We start from the raw sequence: 24,987 nt of genomic DNA, 5'->3' as shown, positions 1-24,987 counted from the left end.
AATGCCAAATGATCAATTCAATGTGCCTTGTCAACAGAAAAATAGCAAGTCTCTGTAGAAAATCATCCAAGCAATTGCCATGTATGACATAGATAGTGTTCTCCTTGGAGCAGCTGCTGATACCTCAGGAGACAACAGGGCAGGTGGTGAGAATGTCACTGCCTCTTTTTAAGTCATTGTTTCATATGTCCCGTAGTTCTGTTTTTTTTTTCCCCCTTCTTTGGTTGTTGTCACTAGTTGGTCTCTGTAGAGAGAGTTGAACAGATCTGTGAAGCTACTCAGCACAGCCAAATTTGAATAGCTTCCAGATTACTAATATTCCACAACAGCATTCCTATTGTAATAGGCTACTTTTATTCAGTCTCTGCCCATTTTTTTTCCTCTTGTAGAATAAAAACTTACTATTTCTAAGAGCTCCCAATGTGCCTGGAACAATGCTAATGCTTTATGTTGAAATTAACTTGTAGAGCCCTCAAAATGGCCTCATGACTGGGGACTTAGTGACCAGTGAGAATATGGAAGTTTAGAAGTTTAAGTAATTTGCTCACAATTAGAGGTTTGCAAATGTCTGAGCCAGGATTTGAACCTACATAATGTGCTTCAGAGCCTGCACATTTTTCCATTTTTCATTCAGCCTGCCCTGTATATCCTGTGCATGAAAGGTAGTCATCTGTATATGTGCTTGCTTCCTCTGCTAGACTGAAAACGCATTAAGGAAATAGATTATAATATTCCCAGCTTGTCTCTTTTATGGTCCCTAGGAATAATAAAAACACTTTATAATTATTTGTTACATAAAGTACATACACTTTCTTAGAAAATAGTATTTATTCCTGTTTTGAAAAGTGTATTATACATTTAAAACTGCATTGACCTGAAAAATGAAGTGAGCTTTCTCTAATGTTTTTGTGCTTTTTTCTTGTTCATTATTGTTCCTGACATAAAAGGGCAAAGTAACCAAGAAAACTTTGCAAGCTGAGATGTTAAAAGAAGGAAATAGTCAATGACAAGTGTTCCTTTTTAGTTGCACAAAATCAGGTCTTAAAATAACATTTCCTTGAGCAAAGGTTTTCAAGAAGGATGTTCTATACTAGATTATTTGCATAGCCAGCAGGGCAGTGTGATTACCTGGAGAAGAAAAATCACTTCCTGAAGTGGCCCAGTGCTTCTATGAGAGGCAAAATATGATTAGTTGTGACACTGAGTACCACGGAAAAATACCCCATCTACCTGGGACTGGTAAGCATCCACATGTTCACATGTCCTGACACTTGCTAATTGTTTGCAGTGCACTGTAACAACTCCCTTAAGGAAGAATATTGCATGTCTTTGAAGACATAAAGATGCCAGAGGATCAATGAAACAGATGCTTCAGCATCTCCAAATGGAGCAGCAACATTGCTCCAAGACTTTGCCAGCAATTCATGTATTTTGTAACATCATAGACTGAGGGGAGAGTTTCTGAACCTTTCAAGCATTCATTGGCATTCACGGATAAAAGGGGATCTTTATCAAATAATTCAGACAGTGGCTTTTGCAAGGTAACAGCTAAGATTATGCCAGACCTAGGAAATCAATTAAGTTGGAAGACATGGTGACTTAAGTAATTTTTAAAAAAATTCTTGCCACTGGTTAGTGAGAGATGAGAGAAAAGAAAAAGAAGGAGTAGAGGAATAAGAAAAGTAGAAAGGAGGAAAAAAGGAGAAAGAGAAAAGAGAGTGAGAAAAAGAAAAAGAAGTATAAAGGTGTATTCATTTTCAAAGACCAAATAACAAATTACTTAAAACTGGGTGGCTTAAAACAGCAGAAATTTATTGTCTCACAATACTGGAGGCTAGAAGCCAGAGATCCAAATGTTAGTAGGCTTATGCTCCCCCTAAAACTTTAGGATAGAATCCCTCCTTGTCTCTTCTAGGTTTCTGTATTTGAAGTCCTTGGTAATCCTTAGCTTGTAGATGCATCACTCCAATCTCTGCCTCCATCACCACTTGACATTCTTCTGCTTGTGTTTCTTCCATCATCTTCCCTGTGTGCATCTCTGTGTCCAAGTTTTTCCTCTTCTTTTAAGGACACCAATCCTACAGGTTTAGGGGCCCACCCTACTATAGTATGACCTCATCTTAACTAATTACATCTGCATCAGCAACTATTTCCAATTAAGATCATCATCTGAGGTACTAGGGGGTAGGATTTCAACATATCTTTTGGGTAGTACATAATTCAACTCATAAAAGAGGGTTTTGCTAATTAAAATTAATTTCACAATGTAGTCTGGAAATAATGAAGTTTGTTATTGAAACCCATGGAATCTTCTGGAAAAAAATGATCTACCATATCTGGGTCTGTTGGATGTGTATTTCCCTTTACTGACTTCAGGGAAAGTCTACTCCTTTACTCTGGGAAGGAAACTTTTTGATGGATCAGAAGCATATGGCTGTATAAGGAAAACTGAAGAGACTGGACACTTAATTTTGTATATGCAACATAGTAACCTTGCACATTGGATTTTATATATTCAAGATAAGGGTGAAGAAATGAATAGAGATTACTGATTTGGGGACAATCCCTGAACCATAAAGTTCAAGACTCAGAGTAGGAGTTCCAGAATGGCTGGGAGTCTTGTTTTTGTTGCTGTTCAACACTGCATCTCTAGTTCCTAGGCCAGTGCCTGGCACGGAGCCATATTTCGCACATTTGCGTTGTATGAATGAATCAATGAATTGATAGGAGCTAGTGATGCGTGGTGAAAATATCAGCAGCTGCTAAATCAGAGATGCTGGTTTCAAATTCTAGCTCTGCTATTAATACATCCAAATCGTGGTGTAGCATATCACTTGTCATTCTGAGACACCATATTCTTGTGTGTAAAAACACATCATTAATAAGGTTTTTATGAATATTAAATCAAATGCCAAGCAGTATAAAGCACTCAGTACTTTGCCTGTAACATGATGGTACTCAGTAAAAAGTAAACTTCCTGAATTTGGTCAGTGAATTTTCCAAAGATACCGCTATAAGTTAAGGAAAGCACATTACAGAATTTTTACCTCAAGGTACTTCTGTTCTAGCTAGCCAGGAATACAAAGATGAAGTATCTTAAACAATAAAATAAAGATTAAATCTTGCAATGCTGATCATAAATAACTGTCCTAGGATGTCAAAAAATAAGATATATGTAGGAAAATCCATCTGCTTACTCTCTCATCTCAGAAGCATACGTTTATTTCACAACCATGTATACATCTAAATACTAACTGAATGACTTGATAGAACCGAACATCATTAATTTTAGTATTATTTTAAACTATTTTCCCCAAACATTTCTGTTCTCAGTTGTCAGCACTAACTCTGTCAGCCACTGATGTCAGTGCTTGCTGATATCACTTGCTTGAAGTCTTTTGATGACAAAACACCAATAATATTCAAGAAACCTCAAATATTGAGAGCTGGTAGGGGCACTGGCAAGATACGTACACCCAAGTAGCCAGAAACATGTCAACCATGAATATTCAGAAAAAAGCACAAGGCAAGGGAGTATGGGTAGCCTGATTTTAGGAAGAATGGGAATCATAAGAAACCTTCCCCAAGGAGAGTTCCCCTGGGAAGACATTCAGAATCAAAGTGATGAGCGGAATCTTAAGAGCAAAAGATCTCTGATCCTCTTAGTGTTCTATGTTTAACTTGCACTGCTGCATTATTCCATTTGCCTGGTTTTTTTTTTTTTTTTCTCTCTCTCTCACTCTCAGTGTTATTTCCTGCTATTCAAATACCATCTGCTTTCTCACTCTGTAATCAGTGATTCTTTATCTGTTGCATATCTTATTCTGAATATCCATAGCTTCTCCTTCCTCTTGACTCCAGATTGTCATGTCTCCTAAGCTTTCCAGCAGAATCTGCAGCTGTTTTATTTTCTCATACTTTTAGCCTCAAGTTCCTGAGAAGAGTTTCTAGAGGGGTCTGAGGGTATGACAAGCACTGTGATTGGCTTTTCCAGTCAAGTCTGTTGGTACTCTCCAAAGGAAATTTAGAGTTGAACATCATCGCATGAGTGAGAGAGCACCAGGAAGCTTCTGAGGGAAGATCATCAGATTGAGCAAGAGGAGACCCGTGTCAATATAGTATTATTCCAAGATCTGCTAATACCCACTGGGCCAAGTGACCCATCTTTCATGGACCCAGTTCCCTGTTCTGTAAAATGGGAATAAAAGAACACATGAGATAATATAGGTCAAAAATTATTGAAAAAGCCTAAATTCCTGTGTATGGATCAGCTATTTCTACTTCAATTGCTGTCCTATTTAGGAGTCAAAATTATTTAACCCAAGTACTTTTTTTGTCCATCAAATCAAGGAGGTAGGGAAGACTTTCTGTTTGTTAGAATGTAATTCCAAATTTTTAAAAAAATCTATAAAATTTTCTCTACGTTCTTTACTGTATATAAAAGTTCTACATTACATGTTAAGTTGAATACAGTATTATAACAGTTGAGTATTAACTGGTCTGCGTTCCAACTAGGGGTGGAGAAACCATATATTAATAGTGAAATCAGTATTCCTTAATTCCCTCCCGCAGTCAGTTGTCACTTTCCTCGGGCTAACAGGCAAAGGGCCATTTGCAGAGCTGCCAAACCTACATCCCCCATGCTGCAATTTGAGCCTATTTCCTTTTATTTTATCCACCATGGAAAAGAACAACAGCTGGACACATCAATTTGCATAATAACCTCTCCTGCTCAGAGATTGTTGGAAGGTCGGGTCTCTATTGCTAATACGTTTCAGGCAGAATCTCTCTCTTTTTCTCTTTTGTTCTTTTCACAGCAAAACTATCTTTTGACTAAAGCTGTACTTCAAAAAATTTTGATTCTCTGACAATATAAGACTCCTTTCACAATTCTTTCACATGTTTCCTTAGTTAGGGAAGATGTTGAAAGAAAAAAACAAAACAAAAAACACTTATGAATAAATCACTCTGCTAGTATGCTGGAGAGGTTTAGATACATTTTTACTTAGGCACTGCTGACACTTCTGTAGCATATCAAATTCAATTGAGATGAAATCCATGGCTAGAAGGGAAATTTGGGGATTAATTTTGTGCTTATTATATTATGAAAAATTTTAGAATCTCAGTGACAAAATGTACATAAATAGCTTTGTACAACATTTTTATACGGACAAGCCTAATGGAACCAGGGAAATAAATTTATTTTCATGTAATACAAATGATATTCAAAACAGGAGAGAATCCTTTCTCACTTCTCCTTGAGGACCCTCAAGATTATTGATTTGTAGTTTACTTATGGAGAGTTAGAGGAGATAAAATACACATATTTTATATTAAAGATGTTTAGGATAGAGTACTGAACTTTAGAACTGAAGACATAGGCTTGTAAATCATTTTAAATTAGAAAAATACATAAATTTCTTACTTTGAATTATTTCTATAAAAGAGTCATTTAAGGAGATAAGAATACATAGCAACAATATGAATTTTCATATATTTTAAAGAAAATTGAAATTGATGGAAGATGGTGAGCCAAGAATTTAAAACAAATTCAATTAAGCAGACTTTCACTTCTTGTCCCAATGAAGTAATAACGTAACTGACACTGGACTAGTCTTCTTACAAAAGAAAAAAGCCATAAAACCAAGAGAAAGAATTTAAGGCAGCAATTTTCTGGTGCTAGGCAACAGGTAAAGCAAAACTGTGACCAATTAGAGAAAGAGAGTTCATGAGATGGAACCCATGCTCTCCCTTCCTTTTTTTCTGCATGGAGACAATTTCATGGCTGCAGACAGAGAGCTAGAATAGAATAAAATATGGTGGGTCTGCTGAACTGGGAACCTCAAGAGTTCAGAATGGCTGAAGTGGCTGGAATCTAATGGGCAGAGCACTGGAGAGCAGGGAACTACATGGGAAGTGTGTGTGAAACCATAGGAGAAGGACTGCCATGAATTCTTCACCAAAGGTAGAGTTGTGCATGCAAAGAGTGAGATTATGTCAGGTTTACCAGAAAGTGTTTGCTACAGAGCCAGAAACACAAGAGATACTAGAATTTGAGCAACTCGTGGAGATGGTGGAATTCTGGTTTAGTCAGAGTGAAGAGAACATTTTAGCACTCTGAGCATGCAACTAAGATGATGGAATATACATGTCTAAGGAGTTAACAACCATGTTCTAGAGGAAGGTCTGTTTTAGACCTGCCATGTGAAAATTTAAAACCATGCCTCAACAAAATCCACAGCAGAAACAGAGTTTAGATTGGAGTCTTGGCAACGTAGAGAGAAACTGGGTAGTACAATAAGGTAATAATAAGAATCAACTACATAAAAATTGGAGGAAAAGAACTAAAATTGTTGCTATTTGTAGATGGTACGATTTTTTATGTAGGAAATCCTAAGTAATCTACAAAGAGGCAACAAGAACTATTAGGTGAATTTAGCAGTTTCATTTACAAAAGTATATAATAATTTAGAAATATCTGTAAAGAAAATTATTCAAGACTTTCACACTTAAAATGACAAAACATTGCTGAGAAAAATTAAAAACTATATAAATAAATGATGTTATATCATGTTCATAAATTGGAAGATTAATATTATTAAGATATCTAGTCTCTTCAAATTGATCCACATATATTGGACACAATGCCAATCAAAATCATCTTAAGTAATTTTATGGACACTAGAATTAGTTTTTAAATTTATCTGGAAATGCAAACATGGAAGAATAGCCAAAAAGTTTTGAAAAAAAATACACAGAACTATGTGATTTCAAGGGTTTTAGAAAGCTGCACTGATCAACACTGTGTGATGATTGTGTAAGAATAAACAAGAGTTCAATGAAATAGAATAAAGCCCATAAATACACTAACATATATATGTTCATTGTTTTTTTGTAAAAAGACACCAAAGTAATCCAATGACAATAGATATGTATTTTATAAATGCTGTTAAAGCAGAATAATTTCTAAAAGGAAAAATAATGAATATTGGTCTCTACCTCACAGCATAGAGAAAATTCATTTCTATTAGACAGTAAACCTAAATATAAAAGCAAAAATTTTAAAAACCTTTAGAAGAAAAAGGTATGAGAAAAATCTTCTGACCTTGCAGTTGAAAACTTGCACATGAATAGCAGCTTTATTCATAAGAGTCAAAAAGTGATAGAACCCAAATATCCACTGGAGATGAACGAATAAAAAGTTGTTGTACATTATTACAATGGAATGCTACATAGCAATTAAAAATAATGAAACAAATTGAATGAGTATCAAAAACATGAACAAAATGAGTCATATACAAAAGCTTACATACCGTATAATTTTATGTAGGTAAGTGTCAATAAAATATAAAAGTAATTCTAGGATAAAAAAAAGTCAGATCTGATTTCCTGGAGAGAAGTTAGGATATGGATTATGGATTGACTGCAAAGTGGCATGAGAATACTTTCTGGGTGACATACATATTTTATATCTGGATTGGTCCTGGGCTTCCTATGTGTAAACATTTGTTAAAACTTATCAAATTGTTGACTTAACATGTGTGCATTTTATTATGTGTAAATTATACTTCATTTATTATATGTTTTTATTTTAAAACATATATTTTATTATATGTTTTTATTTTAAAACATATATTTTATTATATGTTTTAATTTTAAAAGCTGCCATTGAGGTGTAATTAGTTGCTAATCTTGAGAAAAATATTAACTTTTTCTCCATCTTGAGTTAATTCTTTTAAAATACTTTTTATGGCCAGGACTGGTGGCTCACGAACGTAATCCTAGCACTTTGGGAGACCGAGGAGGGCGGATCACCTGAGGTCAGGAGTTCAAGACCAGCCTGGCTAACATGGTGAAACCCCATTTCTACTAAAAATACAAAAATTAGTTGGATGTGGTGGTGCACACCTGTAATCCTAGCTACTTGGGAGGCTGAGGCATGAGACTTGCTTGAACCTGGGAGGCAGTGGTTGCAGTGAGCCGAGATCACGCCACATCACTCCAGCCTGGGCAATAGAGTGAGACTGTTTCAAAAAATAAAACAAAACAAAAAATGGAATGGAATGGAATGGCATGGCATGGCATGGCATGGAATGGAATCTTTTTAAATCAGTATGTGGGTGAACTTTTTTTTTTCTTTTTTTTTTTTTTCGAGACCGAGTTTCGCTCTTATTGCTCAGGATGGAGTGCAGTGGCGCGATCCGTTGCGGCTGGCCGCAAACCCCGCCTCCCAGGTTCAAGCGATTCTCCTGCCTCAGCCTTCCTGAGTAGCTGGGATTACAGGCATGCGCCACCATGCCTGGCTAATTTTGTATTTTTAGTAGAGACGATGTTTCTCCATGTCGGTCAGGCTGGTCTCAAACTCCCGACCTCAGATGATCCGCCCACCTCGGCCTCCCAAAGTGCTGGGATTATAGGCATGAGCCACCGCGCCTGGCCGGTGAACTTTTTTCCCCACAGAGTTTATCTTCTATTTTATATTAGAAATCAATGAAAATATGTTAGAATACAATGCTATAATAATTTATAAATCACGTTCCAGGAATGTGTTCTTCCCATTGTGAGATATATCTTCACTTTGATATCTTTTCAATACATAAAATAAACCTGGGACATTATACAGTTTCTGTCTGCTTCAGGTCTTTTTATATACCTCCCACTTTTGCCTTGTAAACAGCTGAACTTATTGACAGTACTGAATATTATACAGTTCTCACTACTATTTATTTTATCTCATGATAAAGCAACATTGATATATTGGTTCTTGAATCAGTGTGACACATTTTTCTTTCTTCAGTGAACAGAGTCTGTTATTTAATTTTTAAAAATTCATTCTGGTTATTTCTCACCCCTATTTGAAATGCATTCTGTAGATTCACAGTCTTCTGGTGCATTAATACTATGACTTCCATTTATACATATATAACACATGAGATTTTGTGTTCATCCAAACATTGGTTTGTAAGTTAAGATTCATGAATTCACACACGCACCAAGAGAGTATAAAAATGGTTTTCACTCACATAGTGAGGCTTTCTAGGGCAGGGTAGGGCAGGCCTCTGAAGCAGGTCTGAAATGGTTTGAGAGAACTGGGAGAAGAGGCTGACATAGGGTTACTATGGTGGCTAGGAGTTGGAGTTGGGATAAAGGTTCTTCCATATCAGCAGAGGCTTGTGTGTTTTGAACTTCCCACTGGCACCAAGGAAAAGAACACCCAGGCTTTCTTATCACCTTGCCCAGATGTGGAGCCCAGGATGAGAGACAGGGTGCTGCTTGAAAGCTGTCAGCAGTCAAACATCACAGTTGGAGTCAGACTCTATTACATGAAGGAAAAGGAAAAATAGATGTCATTGTAGGCAAAGGCTGTTAGACGAGTAAAGAAATGTGTGTAGAAGGCATCATGTATTTAAAGTACCATTTGTCAAATAGGCCTTGGGAGAAATAATCTGGTCTTTTCTCCTCCTTATCTCTCTTCCCTCCCTGCTTCCCTCCTTCCCTCCTTCCCTCCCTCCCTCCCTCCCTTTCTTCCTTCCTTCATTCCTTTTTACTCTCTTCCTTCCTTTCTTTCATCTTCCTTTCTTCTTTTCCTTCTTTCTTTTTTTCTTAGTATGCTTACTTCAAAGAAAATAGAATTTTATTTCCTAATTAAAATTTTGCTTTATCTCTAGACTGGGAATGCAGTTTTAACCATTAATAGTATAGTCACAGGAAGACCATGGACCGAGTTGTTTGGATGTTCTGAAGTACATTATTATAAGCCCAGACAAGCTCTATTCTATATAGAAGTCCAACCAGATAATTTCTATAGCCTTTTGCAGTTTTCTTTGAGTTTCGAAATTAGGCATGTTGTTAGTTTTCCTGACATAATTGGATTTTGTCAAGGAGAGATGCACTTTTGGATGACAATTATACAGACAATTCTTTCCCTGCAACAAATTCAATTTAATGATGCTCTAATGCCCTCCACTGATGTGTTAGCTATCTTCTGTTTATTGGACCAGCTCTTTCAGGGACTTTCAGGTGGTTGTTTGCTTTTGTTCAGAATAATTGTCAGTGCTGGCTATACACAGGAGGGAATTTTACCATCTAAAAAGAGTCCCCAACCATAAATTATTTGTTGGTCAGAGGTCCAAATTATATTTGACATCTGCAAACATTAAAATAAAGTAACAAATACTCAGGTGGCAAAACATTCATGTGACTTTGAGTAGGAAAACAGAAGCCAGAGAATTTGATAAATCGTTCCTCTTTCTTAAACTTAACCGTGGCTGGTCAAATATTTCTTGTTTCTATCTCTTTAAGGGGGGATTTTGAGAAATAGCCATATAGGGGAAAAATTACAAGTAAAGGCTAGTATGTAAATTTTAAGAGAACTGGAGACGTGGATATTACAAGTTTAACTTGGAAAAGTACGTTTTATCAGGAGTGAAAATAAATAAATTCTGAATCCTTCCGGACGGAGAATATTTACAATAATATAGAATTACCTTTGTACTGTTTATGACATGTGTTTTCAGGATTTAAACAAAAGATGACTTTGTTTCTCATAACTTGTTCATATGTTGTTTCAACAGTTATTTATTGAGAATGTATTGTGAGATACACATTGTGTTAAATACTTTGTGCATGATTACCAAAAAACGATAACCCATATTCTTAATATGAAGGGTTTAGAGAAATGGTGGAGAGAGATAAGCAAATAGGCAGTTGTAACAGAAACATGTAACCTGGATAATTACTAAAATATGTATGCTGTGGAAATCTTAGGAGGGGATATTAACTTAATATTAAAAAATCAGGGAAGTCTTATGAGAAAAGTCAGAATTTGGAAGGCCACACTATGATAGAATTGAGTGTGGAAATATCAGACAAAGATGACTGCACATGTTGAAGATAAAAGAGAGGATAACACATACAGAGAGCTGAAGTAGAATGTGAGAAAGGCAGTACTCAAAAATAATACTGAAGGGATATGCACAGGACGGAGGATAAACCTTCAGAAATGACTGGGGACTTTATCCTAACAGAAATAGGGAGTCAGTACAGGGTTTTAATGTCAGATTGTAATTTACATTTTAGAATGCTCACTCTCTGTTTCAATCAGGAGAATGGATTGTATGGAGACAAGACTGGCTTGTGTAAGAAGGCTTGTGTATATCAAAACCAAGCTTCAACTTATCCTTTCCTTAAGTCATTGAGTCAGATTTCCTACTTTATGAAAGATGCAAAATCTAGACTCTAAAGTTAGTGCTTCTATTGTAAAACAAATTGGTGGTAAAATGCTGCTACCAATTACTGTTGGCCAACTGTCCTGCATCAATACAAAATGTTGCTTAAAAACATACCCAAAAGGAATCTTTATTAAAGTAAACTTATTTGTCCTATATAAGTGTGAATGGAACTCAGGCTTTTTTACAAAGTGAATTTGAAAATTTCAGATATTTATTTTAAAGCACAACTAACGTGTCTTTAATATTTAATAATCTGAATATGTTTTTTCTTATTTTAAAGCCTGTAGAAGTATTTTAGAACTTAGGATTTCATTTTAGAAAATGAAATGATACATTGCTTTTATTAGCTTGATTGTAATTGTGCATACTGCATTACTATAATAATTTCGTAGGCACCTCTTGTTGCTATCCTGGTGAGCTCAAATGCTTCAAGTATTCACTTAAAATGTCTTGTTACATTAATCATCTTTGTGTTAACTCAGCTCCTCTCTCCAGTAAGTTGGGTATCCAGTAAGTTGGGTAAAAAATATCTCTCACTGTTCTTATGTCTTTTTCGTCGTGTTTAGTGCAATACCATAAACCTTGAATAACACCAGGGGACCCATATGAAGCACTTCTAGTGATGCGGGAAGTACTCCCAAGAAGCAGTGTAAAGTCATGACATTATAAGATCAATTTGAATTGCTTGATACGGACTGTAGATTAAGGTCTGAAGTGGTCATTGCCCACCATTTCAAATAAAGGGTTCATCTTGTAAACAGATGACATTACATGTATTAATACATGTAATGTAACATGTATTAATGTAACAATAAATACTGTACAGTATTGTAAATATATTTTCTCTTCCTTATTATTTTCTTAACATTTTCTTTCACGTAGCTTATTGGAAGAATGCGGTAAATAATACATATAACATTCAAACTATGTGTTCATGATTTATTTATGTTATCAGTGAGACTTCCCATTAAGGGTAGGCTATTAGTAGTTAAGCTTTTGAGGAATCAAAAGTTATACATGGATTTTCAACTGCAGGAGTGGGGGTAGGGTGGCACCTCTAACTCCTTCATTGTTCAACAATCAACTGTAGTATGGAAAGTCAAATATGCATTCATCCCTTGGAACTGGCTACTCACAGTATTTGTGTGTGTGTGTGTGTGTGTGTGTGCGCGCGCGCACGCGTGGGTGTGTGTGTGTGCGCGTGGGTGTGTGTGTGTGTGTGCCCGTGGGTGTGTGTGTGTGTGCGTGGATGTGTGTGTGTGTGTGTGTGTGTGTGTAGTCTTCTCTGGACTTGTTTTCTAAATGCTTTTCCTCAAGATTTCTTTGAGGATAAAGCCAAGCGATATATTGTTTCCAAATACATTGTTTCTTGGAGAAAGAAGACACGCCTAGTAGCCATTCTCCCTGTTCCCCAGTTCACTTTCCTTTTTTTCCAATCTTACAGTTTTTATCATTCCTTTATTTTTAACCTCCTTGTGTCATTTTCCTTCATCTATCTCTTTGAAGTACCATAAAGCCACTTTGGGGTTTTTTGTTTGTTTGTTTTGTTTTATTATTATTATTTTTTATTATTATGCTTTAAGTTTTGAGATACATGTGCAGAACGTGCAGATTTGTTACATAGGTATACACGTGCCGTGGTGATTTGCTGCACCCATCAACCTGTCATCTAGGTTTAAATAAAACATACTCTTGGCTACCTGGAAGGAAAGGGCTCATGTTTATGATAGAAGAAAGTACAAAGAAATGAGTGGAATGGATGAGATTATTAGGCAAAGACATTTGCCTCACAGAGAAGACAACATTGTTACTTTCATACCAGGGACCTTGTTTTGCTTAAGGAAGTGATTTGGGCTCCTAAGAGAGGAAGAGTATAGAGCCAGAATAAACTAAAGCCAGATTTTATCTTTTTTTGCACTTATACAACACAACCACAATCTCCAAATTTAGAGTTGGAGATTTTTATTATGCCTTATTTTCGCAACGTAATTACCTTAACTATATGATGAAGAAATCCAAGGACTGCCACTCCAAAATATGGTACGCTGGTATGCACAGTATTTTGAATAAAATGATCTTGGACACCAACAGATGCTAGAAGAATCTTTCCCTTCTCTGCAGAAGGGCTAGAAGTGCCAAAGAAGAAAACAATTACCTTTTGTCCCTTCCCTCAGATTTCAAAACTGAACTCATGTCACAGGAAGGGAGACTGAAGAATGTAACCTCACCTAGACAGATTTTGTCATGAGCCATTGTATATTTCCTCCAGGCCCATTCAGTTCTCAAAGATATTCATTTACTAACCATTGTATGAATGCCAGGCCTATTTGTTCCTCCTAAAAATTATTACCACCGCTCAATGTTGCTACATTTCCCCTCTCCCCTTCCCTTATGAAGAAAGGTACATGTACATTAACATCCGGATCTGATTGGTTATGGAATAATCACTCTCCTGTGATTTTCCCCTGTACACATAAATTTTGGTTGCCTTTTTCTCCTGTTAATCTGCCTTTCATCGGTTCATTTTTAGGGAAACTTCAGAGGGAAAAAAGGAAGCTTTCCCTCTTCAACCCTAGAGTGGCCTTTCAGGTTCAATCATTATTTCACTTAGCAAATGCTTATTGTGTGCCTACTATAGGCTACGCACTGTTCTAGGCACTTTAGTTATATCAGTGAACATCATGTTCAAATATGTTAACTTTTCAGAGGTTATTTCATGGTGGTATTAATCTCAGATCTAGTAATATATCTGCAGGTAGGAAGTTGTTCTTTCGTTTTAGCTTTTTACCTATGTTTTACCTTTTTTATTATGAAAAGATTTCATTTTACACAAAAGTAGGAAGAATGTAGAGTGAACTCTTAGTTATCCAACACACATTTCAACAATTATGAATACAAAATGAAATTTACCTCATCATTAACTGTGTCCTCCTCTTTCTACCCTTGCTAAATTGTTATATTTTAAACTTTTTATTAAAGTGTCATAAACATAATGAAAATTATACATAAAATGTCAATGAATTTTTATAAGTTGAAAACATTTGTGAAACCAGCACCCAGATGAACAACTAGAAACTCCTCCAAAGAGCCCCTATCTCCACCCAAGAATGTTCTTCATCTAACAGCATAGATGAATTTTGCTTATTAACATAATTTTTACAGTTTATATGAACAATATATTCACAGAATTACATAAACCGCAGATTTTGTGTTTGTATTCTTTTTTTCAGTGTCATATTTGTGATATTCTTTCATATTTTTGCATGTAATTTTAGGTTATCTGTTTTCATTGCTGCATATTAATGTATCCTGTGAATATACCATACTTAAAAAAATCCATTTTATACTAGAGTATTTGAATTATCTCAGGGTGGGGCTGTTAAGTGCTTCTGTGAGCATTCAATACATACCTTTTAATTCAAAAAATAATAATTTTAGGTATATACCCGGGAATTGAATTGCGGGGTTTTAGAATGTGCGTATGTTTAACTTTAGTAGAGACATAGCCAACGCTTTTCCAAAGTGGTTTACAACTTATTCTCTCACCAGCAGAGTATGCATTTCCTTTTTCTCCATGTCCTCATCAAAATGTGTTTGTTTCAATTTTGCCATTTGAATAAGTGAGCAATGCATCTCATTATGGTGTTAATTTGTACCTTCTGGAGATTAATGAGATTTTTGTACCTTCTAGAGAATTTCTTTATCTCTGCTTCCTCCTTTCCTTCCTCCTCTTTCTTCTTCTCCTATTTGGATGGCTTATTTCATAAGAATTTGTTCAAATATTTTAGCCCACTTTTCTTTTTGTCATGATTTGTATTTCTTTAATCTATATGCACTCTTAAGTATTTATTTCCATGATGTGGGTTGCCTTTCAACTCTCTTAACAGTGTTATGATTAACAACATTTACAGAGTCTATATAGGTTAAATTATCTTTTTTCTGATTGACACTTTTTATCTTTGGATTAAGAAATATTTAACCATTTCAGTGTCACAAGGATGCTTCCTTTGCTTTTTTCTAAAAATTAAATTGTTTGCCTTATGCACCAGATCTATAATACATCAGAATCTACAATCCACAGGGCCTGGCACCTTTTAGAAACTTGATTTTTAATGCAGCCTTTTACAAGAAAAAAAATTACAAAATAGAAATAAATTTCTGCCTAGTAAATTTAACAAAATGGCTATTACTATTTTAAAAAAAAAATTCAGCATAGCAAATAGAGAACACATATTTGTTTCTCTCCACTCTTTATACATCACACCTCACTGAAATAAATGTTTAGAGGCTAACAAAAAGTAATAACTCAATAGCACCAAACAAAAATTAGTAATTTTTTTAATCAAATGGAAATCATGTGTCATGCATGGCAAATGAGACAAGCTGAAGTTTAGAGTAGGATATGCGTGTGCGGAGGGGAGGTGGACATTTCTGCCATGACATGGAGCACCAAACTCAGCAGGTATAACAGACAGTAGGAATGAGAATTTGTTCTGACAAGAGAAAAAAAATATTTAGGAAGACAACTGAAACAGTCAATTCCCATAGCTCTTGTCTCACCCTATTTACCAAGGTAATTTTATCTCTGACCTTTTCCTTTTTCTTTACTGAAAAAGAGTGAATATACTGAGCTTAGGGGGCTGAGAGAAAAAGGTGCTGGGCTGTTTCACAAACTTTTTGGGTAGCTAAATGTTTACCAAGTATCTATTTAGAGTATCAAAGTTTCTCTGAATTACAGCAAAAGCACTTGTTTGAAAGCCGTTTCATAGAACTAATCTTTTAGGTCTACACACTAGCTGCTTACAGTTTTTTGTGTGTCAAAATACTTATAAATAAATTGATTCTGATTTAAACTAAATAAAACTGCTGTTGTACAAATTAGAGAAATGCTCAAAATTCCAAATTACAAGATGTTCAGAAATGTACTCTTGAACATCCTTTAATAGAATGTTTCTTATTCAAATAATTGTTTACTTTAAACAATTTTCTGTTATTTTTGACCTTTTTGAAAAATGACTTGCAACATAAAGACTGATTCAATGTGGTAGATATACCATTAACAAAATCTATATTATAAATGTTTACATCCAACACTTAACTTTTAAAAACAAATATAAGGTAGATTAAAATATTAAAAATATTTGTTAAAAAGCTACTTGGGCTTTTGGTTGAATTTGGAATCAAGTAGCATTTTATGGCCCATATTTATATTAATATATTTGGGACAGCTTTGAGATGATGAAATATTATAATAATATAGTAATTCCCCCCTTATCAGGAGTTTTGATTTCTGTGATGCCAGTTACCTAAAATCAACTGTGGTCTGAAAATTTTAAATGGAAAATTCTAGAAATATAAAATTCATAAGTTTTTGAGTAGCATGATGAAATCTCACATCATTCTACTCCATCCCAGTGGATCCATGATGTAGACGCTCCCCACCAGTTGGTCACTTAATAGCCTTCTTGGTGATCAGAGAGACTGTTCTGGAATTACCATGATGCTCGTGTTCCAGTAACCCATATTTTACTTAACAATGTCTCCAAAGCCCCAAGAGTAGTAACACTGGTAGTTCAGATATGCCAAAGAGAAGCTGTAAAATGCCTCCCTTAAGAGAAAAGGTGAAAGTTCTTAATTTAACAAGGAAAGATAAATAATCATATGCTGAGGTTGCTAAGAACTATGGTAATAAGAAATCTCCTATCTGTGAAATTTTGAAGAGTATATCGTTAAACTTGTTCTATTTTATTATTAATTGTTTTAATCTCCTACTGTGCCTAATTTATAAATTAAACTTTATCATAGGTAAGTATGTATAGAAAAAAAATAATGTATATAGGGTTCAGTCCTACCTATGGTTTCAGGCACCCACTGAGGGTCACTGAACATATCCCCCCAAAATAAAGAGGAACTACTCTAATACAATTGAAGCAACAAAGATAAGGAGGAACTACTGTGATACAATTAAAGCAAAATATTCATTTCAGAAACCTGGAGGATTTTTTTTTTTTAACTATAAGACCCATAGAGCTGAAGTGGATATTATAAAGATCTCTGGTTAGAAGGAGATAAAATCCTTACTGTTAAGAAAGTTTGAAGAAGCATGATATTCATCAATCTTGACTTTCTTCCATCTATGACATGATCACCCTAAGAAATAATTATTCACCATTATTATTATTTAAATCATTTTCTGCATTAGAAACTTAAAACTACAGTTTCTAATCACTTCAGTTATTTGGCAAATAAAATACAGTAGGAGAAATAGTTAATATGACCATGAAAGAAATTTTAAAACTGTAATTATAAACCTTTCCACAAAGAAAGCTCTAGGACAAATGTTTTATATATGTACACTCTATTGAAAGAAGAAATAGTATCAATCTTATATGTTTTTTTCAAATAATTAAAAAAAGATGGAATATACTTTGTATCACAGTAGTGTCATTTAACGATGGGGATATGTTCTGAGAAATGCCTTATGAAGTTATTTCATCATTGCATGAACATCATAGGGTGTCCTTACACAAACCTGATGGTACAGCCTATTATACACCTAGGCTATATGTTACAGCCTAATGCTCCTAGGTTACAAACCTGTATAGCATGTTGCAGTACTGAATGCTGCAGGTAATTGTAACACAATGGTAAGTATTTTTGTATCGAAACATATCTAAGTACAGAAAAGATACAGTAAAAATGTGGGTTAAAAGATTAAAAAATGGTACACCTGTACACTTGCCATGAATGTAGCTCAGAGGACTGAAAATATTTCTGGGTAAGTCAGTGAGTGAAGTGTAAGTGAATGTGATGGCCTATGACATTACAGTACATGACTGCAGACTTTACAAACACTGCATACATAGGCTACACAGATTTATAAAAAATTTTCTCTCCTTAATCGTAAATTACTCTTAGCCTACTGTAACTCTTCTACTTTATAAACTATTAATTTTTTAAAACATGTTGACTTTTTTTAATAACACTTACCTTAAAACACAAACACATTTTACAGCTGTACAAAACTATTTTCTTTAACCTTTTTCTATAAGCTTTTTTGTGTTTTTAAAATTTCCTACTTTTTCATTTTTACCTTTTAATCATCTTTATTAAAAACTAAGATGCAAACACACATTAGCCCAGGCCTACACAGAGTCAGAATCATCAATATCACTATTTTCAATATCACTGTCATTAGTTATGTGCCCACCTCAGCCTCCCAAAGTGCTGGGATTACAGGCATGAGCCACCATGCCAGGCCAAATTTTTTTTAAGTAGAACGGGTACATTCTAAAGTAAGTAGAAGGGGTACACTTTAAAATAAAAGCAAAAAGTATAGTAGAGTAAATGCCTATACCTGTAACTTTGTCATTTATTATTATCATTAAGCATAATTTCATGTCTTAAAACTTTTCTACAACTGGCAGTACAGTGGATGTGTTTACACCAGCATCACCACAATCATGTAAGTAGTGCATTGCAATAAAATATTATAACTTAGTAGGCAATATGAATTTTTCAACTTCATTATAATCTTGAGGAACCATCGTTGTATATGCAGTCCATCACTAAGCAGATATTGCTATGTGGTACATGACTGTAGTTATCTATTGCTGTAGAAAACATACCAGAACTTAGAAGCATGAAACATCAACATTAATCATCCCACGGTTTCTGTGGGTCAGGAATTTAGGCAAGATTTAGCTGAGTTCTCTGGCTCAAGGGTTCTCACAAGACTGCAATCAAGGAAGAGTTGCCGTTAATTATGAGAGAAGACTAGAATAAGAGTAATTGAGTGGGTAAAATCAGGGCACAAGTTTGGACATTTTAAATCTGTGATGCCTATTGAATATTTAGGTGGACACATGAAGTAGCCACTTGGATACATGGGTCTGGGATTTAGGGAAGAGGTCAGAGCTGCAGATATGAAACCATGAGGCTGGATGATATCACCAGTTAATGAGTGAAAAAAAGAAAAAAAGAGTGTAGACTGAAAAGACACCAGGGCTGATCACTGGGGCACTCCAGGGAAAAAAACGTCAGATGAATGAGGAGGACCTGAGTGGAAGCTGCACAGAATGAAGAGGTCACAGGGAAAACAGCACAGAAGAGGCTGTAGTCTGGGAAAGGAACTTACGAATTGTATCACATACTGCTGAAAAGACAGGAAAGATAAAGATGAAGACGTTATGCTTCTTAATTATGCATGCTACGAACACATTGTATATCAATTCAAAGTTTAATGGAAATAGTACTTTTAAAAGTAACAAAAACTACAAGAATGTAAAATTATCAAAAAAATGGAGTAAGTACTTCACAATTTCCCCACTCCATCATCCTCAAAAATATCCACCAGATGCAGGAAATTCTATGAAACCTTCAAGAAACAGATAATCTTTTTCTATAGTGGAACACTTCCCAGACACCTCCAAAATGCGCATATAATTCTAATTCAAAACGAGAAACAAAAATTCAGATAACCAAAATTATGTGCCAGTTTCAGGTATAAACATGAATACTAAATAAAGTAGTAATACTAAATAAAATAGTAGAAAATTCAATTTAGAAATATATTAAAAATCTAAAAAGTATTTATCTCACAAGGCAAGGATGATTTGATTTTGAAAATTTATTAAAGCAATTCATCACATTATCAAATTAAAGGAAAAAACCAAATACATACGAGTAAAAAGTGTTTTTGATACAATTCAGCACCAGTGTATGACATAAATATTAACAAATGTAGTACTAAAACAGAATTCCTTGAATAATATATATCTAATCAAACCGGCAAAATATAATATTTGATGGCAAAATATTAGTCATTTTTTTAAGTCAAGGGCAAGAAAAGCATCTCTTTCTTTTTTCCTAGTCATAATTTTACTGGGCAGTTGAGCAAGTCAAAATAAGACAAAGAAAGAACATGTATAAGAATTTAAAAGAAAGAAATAAAAATTGCCATTATTCAGAAGTAATTGGTCTGTATACAAAAATCAAAGAAGTTCTGGAAATTACTGCAACCAGTAGAAGACATTAGAGAATTAGACATGGATTTGATTTGATTTGATTTTTGTATTTATTTATTTATTGAAACAGACTCACTCTGTTACCCAGGCTGGAGTGCAGTGGTATGATCTCTGTTCAATGCAACCTCTGCCTCCTGGGTTCAAGCGATTCTTCTGCCTCAGCCTCCTGAGTAGCTGGGATTACAGACGTGAGTCACCATGCCCAGCTAATTTTTGTATTTTCAGTAGAGGTGGGGTTTTGCCATGTTGGCCAGGCTGGTCTCCAACTCCTGAACTCAGGTGATCCACCCACCTCAGCCTCCCAAAGTGCTGAGATTATAGGTGTGAGCCACTGTGCCCAGCCTAGAAGTGGATTTTAAAATTCACAGAAAAGATTATTTTTTTGAGCCAAGATGGCCGAATAGGAACAGCTCTGGTCTACAGCTCCCAGCGTGAGCAACACAGAAGATGGGTGATTTCTGCATTACCATCTGAGGTACCGGGTTCATCTCACTAGGGAGTCCCAGACAATGGGTGCAGGTCAGTGGGTGCGCGCATCGTGCGCAAGCCGAAGAAGGGTGAGGCATTGCCTCACTCGGGAAGTGCAAGGGGTCAGGGAGTTCCTTTTCCTAGTCAAAGAAAGGGGTGACAGATGGCACCTGGAAAATCGGGTCACTCCCACCCAAATACTGCGCTTTTCCAACGGGCTTAAAAACCGGCGCACCAGGAGATTATATCGCGCACCTGGCTCAGAGGGTCCTACGCCCACAGAGTCTTGCTGATTGCTAGCACAGCAGTCTGAGATCAAACTGCAAGGCAGCAGTGAGGCTGGGGGAGGGGCGCCCGCCATTGCCCAGGCTTGCTTAGGTAAACAAAGCAGCTGGGAAGCTCGAACTGGGTGGAGCCCACCACAGCTCAAGGAGGCCTGCCTCCCTCTGTAGGCTCCACCTCCGGGGGCAGGGCACAGACAAACAAAAAGACAGCAGTAACCTCTGCAGACTTAAATGTCCCTGACAGTTTTGAAGAGAGCAGTGGTTCTCCCAGCACACAGCTAGAGATCTGAGAACGGGCAGACTGCCTCCTCAAGTGGGTCCCTGACCCCTGACCCCTGAGCAGCCTAACTGGGAGGCACCCCCCAGCAGGGGCAGACTGACATCTCACATGGCTGGGTACTCCAACAGACCTGCAGCTGAGGGTCCTGTCTGTTAGAAGGAAAACGAACAAACAGAAAGGACATCCACACCAAAAACCCATCTGTACATCACCATCATCAAAGACCAAAAGTAGACAAAACCACAAAGATGGGGAAAAAACAGAGCAGAAAAACTGGAAAATCTAAAAAGCAGAGTGCCGCTCCTCCTCCAAAGGAACGCAGTTCCTCACCAGCAATGGAACAAAGCTGGACGGAGAATAACTTTGACGAACTGAGAGAAGAAGGCTTCAGATGATCAAATTACTCTGAGCTACGGGAGGATATTCAAACCAAAGGCAAAGAAGTTGAAAACTTTGAAAAAAATTTAGAAGAATGTATAACTAGAATAACCAATTCAGAGAAGTGCTTAAAGGAGCTAATGGAGCTGAAAACCAAGGCTCGAGAACTACGTGAAGAATGCAGAAGCCTCAGGAGCCGATGCGATCAACTGGAAGAAAGGGTATCAGCGATGGAAGATGAAATGAATGAAATGAAGCGAGAAGAGAAGTTTAGAGAAAAAAGAATAAAAAGAAATGAGCAAAGCCTCCGAGAAATATGGGACTATGTGAAAAGACCAAGTCTACATCTGATTGGTGTACCTGAAAGTGACGGGGAGAATGGAACCAAGTTGGAAAACACTCTGCAGGATATTATCCAGGAGAACTTCCCCAATCTAGCAAGGCAGGCCAACATTCAGATTCAGGAAATACAGAGAACACCACAAAGATACTCCTAGAGAAGAGCAACTCCAAGACACATAATTGTCAGATTCACCAAAGTTGAAATGAAGGAAAAAATGTTAAGGGCAGCCAGAGAGAAAGGTCGGATTACCCTCAAAGGGAAGCCCATCAGACTAACAGCGGATCTCTCGGCAGAAACTCTACAAGCCAGAAGAGAGTGGGGGCCAATATTCAACATTCTTAAAGAAAAGAATTTTCAACCCAGAATTTCATATCCAGCCAAACTAAGCTTCATAAGTGAAGGAGAAATAAAATACTTTACAGACAAACTAATGCTGAGAGATTTTGTCACCACCAGGCCTGCCCTAAAAGAGCTCCTGAAGGAAGCGCTAAACATAGAAAGGAACAACCAGTACCAGCCGCTGCAAAATCATGCCAAAATGTAAAGACCATCGAGACTAGGAAGAAACTGCATCAACTAACGAGCAAAATAACCAGCTGACATCATAATGAAAGGATCAAATTCACACATAACAATATTAACTTTAAATGTAAATGGACTAAATGCTCCAATTAAAAGACACAGACTGGCAAATTGGATAAAGACTCAAGACCCATCAGTATGCTGTATTCAGGAAACCCATCTCATGTGCAGAGACACACATAGGCTCAAAATAAAAGGATGGAGGAAGATCTACCAAGCAAATGGAAAGCAAAAAAAGGCAGGGGTTGCAATCCTAGTCTCGGATAAAACAGACTTTAAACCAACAAAGATCAAAAGAGACAAAGAAGGCCATTACATAATGGTAAAGGGATCAATTCAACAAGAAGAGCTAACTATCCTAAATATATATGCACCCAATACCGGAGCACCCAGATTCATAAAGCAAGTCCTGAGTGACCAACAAAGAGACTTAGACTCCCACACATTAATAATGGGAGACTTTAACACCCGACTGTCAACATTAGACAGATCAACGAGACAGAAAGTCAACAAGGATACCCAGGAATGGAACTCAGCTCTGAACCAAGCGGACCTAATAGACATCTACAGAACTCTCCACCCCAAATCAACAGAATATACATTTTTTTCAGCACCACACCACACCTATTCCAAAATTGACCACATACTTGGAAGTAAAGCTCTCCTCAGCAAATGTAAAAGAACAGAAATTATAACAAACTATCTCTCAGATCACAGTGCAATCAAACTAGAACTCAGGATTAAGAATCTCACTCAAAACCGCTCAACTACATGGAAACTGAACAGCCTGCTCCTGAATGACTACTGGGTACATAACGAAATGAAGGCAGAAATAAAGATGTTCTTTGAAACCAATGAGAACCCAGACACAACATACCAGAATCTCTGGGATGCATTCAAAGCAGTGTGTAGAGGGAAATTTATAGCACTAAATGCCCACAAGAGAAAGCAGGAAAGATCCAAAATTGACACACTAACATCACAATTAAAAGAACTAGAAAAGCAAGAGCAAACACATTCAAAAGCTAGCAGAAGGCAAGAAATAACTGAAATCAGAGCAGAACTGAAGGAAATAGAGACACAAAAAACCCTTCAAAAAATTAATCAATCCAGGAGCTGGTTTTTTGAAAGGATCAACAAAATTGATAGACTGCTAGCAAGACTAATAAAGAAAAAAAGAGAGAGGAATCAAATAGATGCAATAAAAAATGATAAAGGGGATATCACCACCAATCCCACAGAAACACAAACTACCATCAGAGAATACTACAAACACCTCTACGTAAATAAACTAGAAAATCTAGAAGAAATGGATAAATTCCTTGACACACACACGCTCCCAAGACTAAACCAGGAAGAAGTTGAATCTCTGAATAGACCAATAACAGGCTCTGAAACTGTGGCAATAATCAATAGCTTACCAACCAAAAAGAGTCCAGGACCAGATGGATTCACAGCCAAATTCTACCAGAGGTACAAGGAGGAACCAGTACCATTCCTTCTGAAACTATTCCAATCAATAGAAAAAAGAGGGAATCCTCCCTAACTCATTTTATGAGGCCAGCATCATCCTGATACCAAAGACGGGCAGAGACACAACCAATAAAGAGAATTTTAGACCAATATCCTTGATGAACATTGATGCAAAAATCCTCAATAAAATACTGGAAAACTGAATCCAGCAGCACATCAAAAAGCTTATCCACCATGATCAAGTGGGCTTCATCCCTGGGATGCAAGGCTGGTTCAATATACGCAAATCAATAAATGTAATCCAGCATATAAACAGAACCAAAGACAAAAACCACATGATTATCTCAATAGATGCAGAAAAGGCTTTGACAAAATTCAACAACCCTTCATGCTAAAAACTCGCAATAAATTAGGTACTGATGGGACGTATCTCAAAATAATAAGAGCTATCTATGAGAAACCCACAGCCAATATCATCCTGAATGGGCAAAAACTGGAAGCATTCCCTTTGAAAACTGGCATAAGACAAGGATGCCCTCTCTCACCACTCCTATTCAACATAGTGTTGGAAGTTCTGGCCAGGGCATTTAGGGAGGAGAAGGAAATAATGGGTATTCAATTAGGAAAAGAGGAAGTCAAATTGTCCCTGTTTGTAGACGACATGATTGTATATCTAGAAAACCCCATCATCTCAGCCCAAAATCTCCTTAAGCTGATAAGCAACTTCAGCAAAGTCTCAGGATACAAAATCAATGTACAAAAATCACAAGCTTTCTTATAAACCAACAACAGACAAACAGAGAGCCAAATCATGAGTGAACTCCCATTCACAATCGCTTCAAAGAGAATAAAATACCTAGGAATCCAACTTACAAGGGACATGAAGGACCTCTTCAAGGAGAACTACAAACCACTGCTCAAG

At 36.3% G+C, this 24,987-nt stretch overlaps 1 long non-coding RNA gene across 1 annotated transcript in view; it reads right to left on the bottom strand.

Moving 5' to 3' along the window:
* Positions 1-13,188: 13,188 nt before the first annotated feature.
* LOC129057976 (uncharacterized) overlaps positions 13,189-24,987 on the bottom strand; it is a 49,943-nt gene continuing 38,144 nt past the window's right edge. Inside the window, exons 2-3 of the long non-coding RNA XR_008522758.1 lie at positions 17,313-17,381; positions 13,189-13,357 (exon numbers count right to left, since the gene is read on the bottom strand). This is a non-coding gene — a long non-coding RNA (uncharacterized LOC129057976). The remainder of the gene's footprint in view (positions 13,358-17,312; positions 17,382-24,987) is intronic.

The sequence above is a fragment of the Pongo abelii genome, chromosome 11 (genome assembly GCF_028885655.2).
Source record: "Pongo abelii isolate AG06213 chromosome 11, NHGRI_mPonAbe1-v2.0_pri, whole genome shotgun sequence".
Classification (NCBI taxonomy): domain Eukaryota; kingdom Metazoa; phylum Chordata; class Mammalia; order Primates; family Hominidae; genus Pongo; species Pongo abelii.
The sequence above is the reverse complement of the archived record's forward strand: the minus strand, read 5'-3'. Positions and strand labels throughout refer to the sequence as shown.